The following is a 9,002-nucleotide window of genomic DNA, read 5'->3' on the forward strand; positions in this document are numbered from 1 at the left end:
AAAACATCTACCCTCACAGAAGCTCCGCGAGTTTCATTTTGTTCTACGGCTGAATTATGCCATAGTCTGGGCGTCTGACAGGGGCGTCTGCTGGTTACTCGACCTCTGTATAACAGGATTGTCCAACCGTCACACAGGTTCCAGCAGATGCAACTGTGCCTGGAAACTCGCCCCTCGCGTCCGGACTAATTCGAAACAGACAGAAAAATAAGTTTGGAGATAGTTTTTCCAGCTGCCGTGAGACTGGGAAATGACGGGCCCTTGAGAATCTCCATAGTCTGGGAACTAATTAGGATTTCTACTCAGACATATTTCTGAATTATTTAATCCGAGGCTTTCATGTTTGGATTGATGTTAAACGCACATAGAAAGCTTGTCCGTGTTCTACCATCTGGCCTTTTGATCTTTCATTGGAGCAGTGTGTACGTACAACATTGGGCGAAGTGTAGAACAGCAGCGTGAGGAGATTACTGAACCATCGAGTCCAGCTCTGAGGAAAGTTGTCCCCTCGCATTGTCTCAGCAACTAGAGTTAGATTTACTCGTCCAAACCAAATCAAGTGAGCATTATCTTCTACTATTTCCCTGAACTAAGACCAAACAAGTCTTAAGCCATATTTTGTCTGTAGCAGGTGCTTCAGATGTTCAATTCTATTGTCTAATGTGAAGCTGCATTCATGTTGGTTGTTTGCATACACAACAATGAACACGGTTTTGTCTAAATTTAAATCCACTGACTCTGAACAAACCTATTTCTCCTTTTGTTTTGATTGAGAGCATCTGGTGTGAGCTTTTAAACCCATGTAGCGCTGCCAAAAGGGTTTTGCTGAGGCCCGGGGTCATCAGGGACATGTTCTGTTGCCTCAAGCACGTTTCCATAATAGTCACTCAATCGCAGTGTAGCCCAAGTTAAAGTGACATTCAGCATCTACTTTAGCAGGAGTCATGGTTGAGCCGGTGCGATAAAGACTTTAATGTAGATGAACAACATTAATGATTACATTTATTGTGTAGAGAGTAAAATAGCTTTCCCAATCATGAACGGTGCATCGAATCTGAATAAAAAGTTCTCAGAAAGTGTGGACATAACTCTATCTCCTGATTTATTACTGTGTTTCCCTATATAACCAAACAAATCTCCTTCATTAACAATTGCCACTGTAGTGTTAGCCGTTGAAGACGTTCTAATAAGACATGATGATGAAATGATTTACGTCTATTACTTGTGGAGACTTGATGAGTGAAAGGATGTTGCAATACTGTGACGTGGCCTGTTTGTGTGGGCCTGGACTGAAGAATGCTGAGAGGGCTTTGAGAAATGACTTTCTGAGGCGTGTCTCCTACAGGACATCGGTAATCTGATTTATTCACGGGAAATTCTCAGTGATCTACCAACAGGTGGAACAAAAGACATTGATGAACAAAGGTGGCATTGCACAAGAGAATGCAACAGGAAATGGTTGTGAATCAAGTCAAAGCATCATGGCATGGTAAGTTACATATAAAGACATCCAGGTAGGTGTCAAGTTGATGAGATCTGGGTAATGACCGAAAGGACAAGATCGCGGATACAGGCGGCTGAAATGAGTTTCCTTTGCAGGGTGGCTGGGCGCACCCTTCGAGATAGGTGCTCAGAGTAGAGTCGTTTCACGTCGAAAGGAGGCAACTGTATTTCTGTTTTCGGATGCTTCCTGGTTTCCTTCCCACTGTGGCATGTCCCATTGGGATGAGACATCGGGGAAGACCCAGGACACGTTGGATGGTTGGATGGATGGAGGATTGTTATTCTATTGAGAGGGAGATGGGAGTCACTTGTATCTAAACCTGAGTTCTAAAACTGTTCTCTGCTTGGACAGCGTTTTACTGTATACAGTGAAATGTATTACTGGCAGTTCCTATGAATAGCGATCACAGCTGCCATAGGACAACAAGCCTTTATTAATAACATGTAGGGGTTTCCATGTGGAGTTGGAAATAGCGGGGCTGTTCTTAAGAGTTAATGCCATGTTTTTATTGAGCCAGCCTTGACTTAGACTCGCGTTGACAGGTTACTACAGTAGCTGGCCATTGTGACTCACATGCTCCTATAGTTTAAAGATCTGCTGCCATAGAGGAATATTGTGTGTTCACATGCAGCACTTTCCACAGATAAAGTCATCTACCCTTGCCCTGGAGAGAGTGAGAGCCAGGCAGGATTATAGCAGGCTGTAGTGAGATCCCAAGGCAGAGCTATAGGCCTCAGTGAGTCAGGAGAACTGCATGAGATCAAGTGTCATTCGGTGAGTGAGAAATGCCCAAGAGCAGTGCTGACAGAAGAGGATTGGGGACTTGGGGCTGAGGTTATTATAGTGATAAGTGTGAACTGTTTTGTGATCAAAGATTGTGGGAAGCAGGTGTATAGTCAAATTGAGCATCCCAATCCCAGCTCCACTTCAGCAGTAAAACCACTAGCGCCGTCGTTCACTCCACTTAGATTTCTCTCTTAAATGGAGTGAATATTTATTGACTAGGTTCGGGAGCACGCATCAACCTATCACACTTAGCACCCAAACCACTCTTATTTTCACCTAACCACGCCTCTAATTACTCACAAGCTATTGTATGCCAAGCCATGCCTTGTCATCTCAGTTAGCTGTCGAAACCCCACCCTCCCTCCCTTCATGTCTGTTCCATTTCAGCATTGATTCTCCTGCTTAGAAGGGGGGTCCCGAAGAGCTGGGTTCATCCGAGATGGAGCCCCCACACACAGTCTCGCCCAATTTCACTCCACACTATAACCTTGTGACTAAAATCTTAATTACACTCTATCGTGGCATGGTCCTCGCTAGTGAATTATGCATAACCTGCTAGACTAAGCAATTAAAGCAGTACTAAGTAACTTGTTTGTTTGTTATTGGGGGTCTTTTATCTCCCCCCGGTATCTCTGGCCAGAAAACTACAATTGCAACTTTGCTGCCACCGGGTCAGAGTCACCAATACACACTAATGGAATCACGAAGAAGAAGCTAATAGGCTAACGGGCAAAGCTAACTGCGGGCTAGCGCCACTTAAACAGTATTTACGGCCAAGTTTTTGAGTTAAAAAATAATTTCCATTGTGCAATTTGATGGACAATATCCCTCTCACCCTTTGTCTTTCCTGTCAGTGTAGTATTTACTCTCACAGACAATTAATGAGTAAAAAATCACAACATGCTACGACACCTGCAGTGGCGCCTCTGGCCTCTAGGGACATGAGTTACTTAGTACTGCTACAAGAATTGGAGCAAATATAAAGTGTGCATTAAAACAGAACCTGGGGGGGGGCTTGGCTTATTTGTTTGTGTGTTTGTGTCTTAGATGCAGCTACACTGAAGATCGCAGAACTTCAAGGGGTCCAAGTACAACCACGAAAGTTCTAGTTTGCCAGTCCATACAGAAAATGTCCCTACATTTTCTGTATGGACTGGCAAGAAAGCAAGAAGATCCAAGGTTTTTTGATTCCTGTTTTTTGTCTTTTTTCTATGTGGATGTTGCATGGTCTCCCTGTGTCTGCCTGTGTGGCTTCCCTGTGGGCACTCCGGGTTCTCTATAGTCTTAAAACCTGGCATGGTCCAGATCATGGTCCTGGTTAAAGGTGGATCCACAGCAGGTAATCACAAGGCTCCGATAAAGTCACCAATTGTTTAGCTTTATATGCATGTTTCAAAGAGATAGGAAACACATTTCTTTGATCAAAAAGCAGTGGGGAAAAAAGAAGCCTTATTTCTTCATTAATGGATGGGGAGTAGCACTTTGTAAAGTTGTCGTAAGTCCATGTTGTGTAGCTGCTCTGGCGTGTATTCTGACACCACAGTCAGAAATAGCGCTCATGCCCAGAGACTCGCCGCTCCAGATTACTGTAAGCTCTCTCTATCTGTGTGTAGGTTTGTGGGACGGCTGCGCTGCGAGAGGCATGTCAGCGCGGCCGGTCTATGTCAACAAAACACTGGACTTTTCCTGGACACTCCGCCACAGCGATCTGAGGAGCTGGCTTCACAGGTGAGTGTTTGCCAAAGCAGAGGTGGTACCGATTTCAGATTTTGTCAAGGTGTCAAGGTAATGCTTACAAAAAAATGCAAAAGTCCACCTTACCTTGAATAGACAGACTTTTTTAGATAGACTTTTTTTCCTGTTTTTATCGTGACCTTTGAGAGCAGCTTTAAGTTTCTTTCCACCTCTGCAGAAAAGTTTCCAAAGACTTGATGATGAACAGGAGAAGACACTGTTGTACAGCTCAAGGCTCCTCCACTGTGTTCAAAACTGACTCATGAGCATGGATTGATGTATTATTCTGTCTCTATAATGATAAATGGCCAAACCTATTTATTTGTTTTCGGCTGCACAACTTGTCAAGAGATTGTATTGTGCGTCAAAGCAGCTTTCTGTAAGAATGATGAGAAAGTTTACTAGACAGTGTTGAGACCAGCACAATGGTTTGGTGACAGGATTTGGCAGAGCTGGACTTGTGCATGAGGAAGGATAGTGAATAAACTTAAAATTAGATTAGAGCTTTTCCGGCAGGAAATCTATAGGGGAAGGCCAAAGAGATGACCGAGAGTTGCGGATGAGGAGTAACTATACTTTTCAATTAAGACCCACTTTTGCTGACAAAGACTTTATTCATGGTTTTATCCACGTTCCTGGTTTATATGACGTGAGATGCTGTACAATGAACAAAGGCTGATGACTTACTGAGGCGAGAACAGAAAATAACCTCAGGGCAAACTCGTGGTTTTCATAGATGTCTGTCATTGGCAATGTATTAATTTGGCCAGGTGTTACTGATTTGTAGATAGCATTTTTGACTCAAGCTAGATTTAGGACCTAAACCGCTAATGCTAATGCTAATACTAATGCTCACACATTCCACTCATTTGTCAGGGATTCCCCGATGAGTGAGTGTCAGATTGCTGCACTTGTTGCAACACGCTTTACCACAAGAACAGTTTAAACTGTGTGATATGGGAATGTTATTGACAGTGCTATGCATGCTCTGTAGGAAGTGAGTTCACTGAGACTGATAAGATATTTCCTTTTTGACACGTGAAAAGGAAGCCATTCTCTGATTGGTTAGTACAGATTATAACATAGCAGATAACAGGCTAACAAAAAGTCTCATTAGCTCTGTTCTTCCCCGCCTAAATTCAGATAAAAGACATTTGAGTTGGCTGGAGGCAAGCATTGACCTGACCGACACACATCGAAAGTGTTCCCTACCAGTGTGGGAGCTAATAGCCTGTGGCATTGTCCATTTAACCGCTTGGGTTACTTAAACCTGCTGCAGAAGGTGACATTATGGTCCCGGGGATCTCCATGGTGACAGGGACACTCCTTAAACCAGATCTGTGTGCAGTGAAATGACAAAGTAAACCACAATGACCTTTAATAAAGGGGCGAGATGCAAGTTAGCCATTTTATACTCACTACTGCCACCTCAGGTTTTAAGTGTAACTGCAGCTTCTATGTTAAGCTCGTGCATGACGGCAATTCAGACCTGAATTAACACCTTTTTGAGTGAGGCAGAATTTTAGAGGCCGTTGTGGTGAACAGGTCTGGGCTCATTCTACACCTTAGGACATTGTTGGAACATGTAGAAGGAAGGAAATACATATTTTTTATATTTTTAATGATTATTCTTTAAGGAGAATAGGGTTTGCAAGAAAATGTTGTTCTTAAAGCAGTACTAAGTAACGTGTTTACCTTAATAAATCCTTCCCGTAGTCCCTGTGGGGGTAATACAAGTGTTAATGGGATTATTGGGGTTATTGGGATTATTGGGCTTTTATCTCCCCCTAGTGTCTCTGGCCAGAAAACCGCAATTGCAACTTCGCTGCCTACAGATCGGAGGCGCAATACACACTAATGGAATCACGAAGAAGAAGCTAACATGCTAATGGGCAAAGCTAACTGCGGGCTAACGTCACTTTAAACAGTATTTACAGCCAGGTTTGAGTGAAAAAAAATATTTCCATTGTATAATTGGATGCACAGTAACCCTGCTACTACACCTGCAGTTGCGCTTATGGCCTCTAGGGGGAAGAGTTACTTAGTACTGCTTTAAACATTGCTTTTGACAGAACCGAAAGTGCAGATCAGTGGTTCCCAAACGGTGGATTAAAAACCAAAGATCAGCAAACAGGAAGAGCCACTGGGCATGGGATGGATTAGAGAGTTAAAGAAGCCTATTTTTCGTGGGATATAAATCTGGCACTGACCATTTGGCACTGACAAAAATAGTTGTTTTTTTGTTTGTTTATTTAGTCAAGACAGTGCATGATAATGAACACAAGACACATGCATGTAAACACGCCACGCCCGATTGTAGGGCTCATTTGTCCGCCCGTTGCACTCTCAAACACACTCTCATTCATCCCAGCCTATTGTACATGTTTTTAGTAGTAGGGGAGACTGAAATACCAGGAGGAAACCTACACAGACACGGGGAGAATATGCAAACTCCACACAGAAAGGCCCCGTCTGGCCTGGGGATGGATCCCGGGACCTTCTAGCTGTGAAGCAGAAGGCAGAAGATATTGTGAGCCTAATGTTTTAATGTTTGTACTGTAACCTTTCCTGCAAGTTGAAGTCTCACAAACACCTGAGAATCCATCCGCTGATCTGTAAACCGAACCATCAGAGGTCTGGGTCAATCACGCGCTAGTGAACGCTAGAATGCAAAGAAGCTATATGATACATTTCAAAAGGACAACAATTGGTGGATTTTTATAAGTTCTAAGTAAGTTCTATAAGTTTTATAAGTGCTTTAATATGAATTAACATTTGAAACATTGTGACCAGAAATACTGTGCATGAATTGTTATGTAGCGTTGTTATGTAGTATAGTTATTATTGTTAAGTAGTAGCAGTAATTATTGCAGTGGTGGTAGTGGAAAGTAGTTTTAACTGAAATAAACTTTGTATTTACCTATATTTCTATATTTTTAATTAATAACACTAGGTCAGGGAAATGTTCATGGACGACCTTTTCACCTTAATCATGTTTATCGAACTGTCTGTCCTGACCAACATCATTTCCTCTCAAACAGCGCACCTCCACCATGAGTGTTTGTACCAACTTGCTAATTTGTTCCCTCACAGCAACACTCAAGCCTTCCGAGAACCGCACGCTTACAGAAAAGAAGAACTTTCAATAGGCTACTACATCCTGCATTTTCAGTCAGATTTAATAATTCGGCGAGTTCCTTTCCCTTCACTCTGTCCATTTTCTATGATTAAGTGACTATTAGCTGCACACAAGCAAAACCAATGCTGCATTTCCTGGCATGGTATGGCATTTATTTTTTTCATTTTTTTTGAGCTATTGTTTTATTTTACCTTCATTTAGTCCATAAGTGATGGCCAAATCTAAAAAAGTAGGAATAAAAACAACAAACAATAACTGCTTAGGATTTACTGTCTCAACGCGCCGTTTCAAATGTACTTGGAGTTTAAATTGAAAACCTTGTTCATGAATGATGTATGATATGACTATAATTGAATGTGTCTTTTATAAGAAACATCGGGTTAAAGGCAAGTTGATTTTGTATTTTCTATTCGGGCCCTATCTCTTTGTATCCGAACTCATGAAAACGATGACGCACACAGAGGGATCACATCGCTCCTGCAGTCTCCCTTTCTCCTGAATTCTTTCCATTTTTGAATTCCCTCTGCACACATAATTTCATCTTTTCACTCAAGGAAAGAATAAGCTAGACTTTGCTGTATACTTGACATGTTCTGGTGCTGAAGCGGTCACATCGTGTGGGTTTGTGGTCTGTGTATAGGGGAAAATAAGTCCTATCCCGCTATGATCACTGTGACATGAGCGCGAGATAAAAGTGTGGTTAAAGCAACACACACGAAAATAAAAAGAAGCCCGGAAGTAATACAGAAGAAACAGGAAGAAAGATGCAATTCAGATTAGCTAAATACCAAACTGCAATGACTATTTATAGGTAAAATTCAGTTCAGAGATAAAACAACAACATATATATATAAGATTTCATATGATCTTACTACACTGCAAAAAGTAATCCTGAAATAAGTGACATTTTCTTGAAATACAGGAAGTGCTTTTGTCCTTGATTTGAAAAAGCTGTCCATGGGGCAAGACATTTACACTTAATGTTGTTCATGAGGATGTTGTTCACTGTAAAACATCAAGAAGTTTGATGACTTTCTCAGTTTTTTGTGTGCATCTGAAACCCCCATGAACCCCTTACAATAGACTTGTGTGTGACTTTTACAGCATACTGCGTAAAAGCCCACACTACACAGGATGTTCCCATCTGCCGCATGTTTTCAACAACATTAGCCTGACCTTTAATCATTTGTTTATTTATTCTCAGGTCTCAATTTCAGTGAGAGCGTGGCAACGTGCACAAACTTTCCCAAGAAGTCTCCAAATGAAAGGAATTACTTGTACCATAGAGGCACACTTATTCCAGATTTGGGACGGATTCTCAGTTTGTGTAATGTTAAACCAGTGGGCAATCTAAAATGCAAGTATTTTGGCCCTCTAATGTGTTAGATGTTTGATTTTCCAAGGCTTTTTTATTTCCTTTTTTTTATATATAATATTGATAGATTGTCCATACAGAGTAACATTACAACAATTAATACATTAAAGTAGAGGGGAAAAAACAGACAATAACTCCATTAGCTGCTGGGTCACTAGTAAACAGTGTTGCCACAGATTATTTGAAAAAGTTATCTGATTTGATAATTTGAAAAGTAACTCAGTTACTTAACTGATTACCTGATTTTAAAAGTAACTAAGCTAGATTTCAAGTTCCTTTATTAGTTGCATTCAGCAGCCACAGACAACACCTTGACCGCCTCAACATACAAATGACAACTGCTTTTACCAATACTCACGTGTATTTTTTTTCTCAGGAAAATGACAATATAGTAATTCACAGTGATTTGGAAAAGTATCTTTAATGTAATGTTTTGAAATAGTAATGCGTTAGATTACTAGTTA

The sequence above is a fragment of the Gobius niger genome (genome assembly GCF_951799975.1).
Source record: "Gobius niger genome assembly, chromosome: 17".
In the NCBI taxonomy this organism is placed as follows: Eukaryota; Metazoa; Chordata; class Actinopteri; order Gobiiformes; family Gobiidae; genus Gobius; species Gobius niger.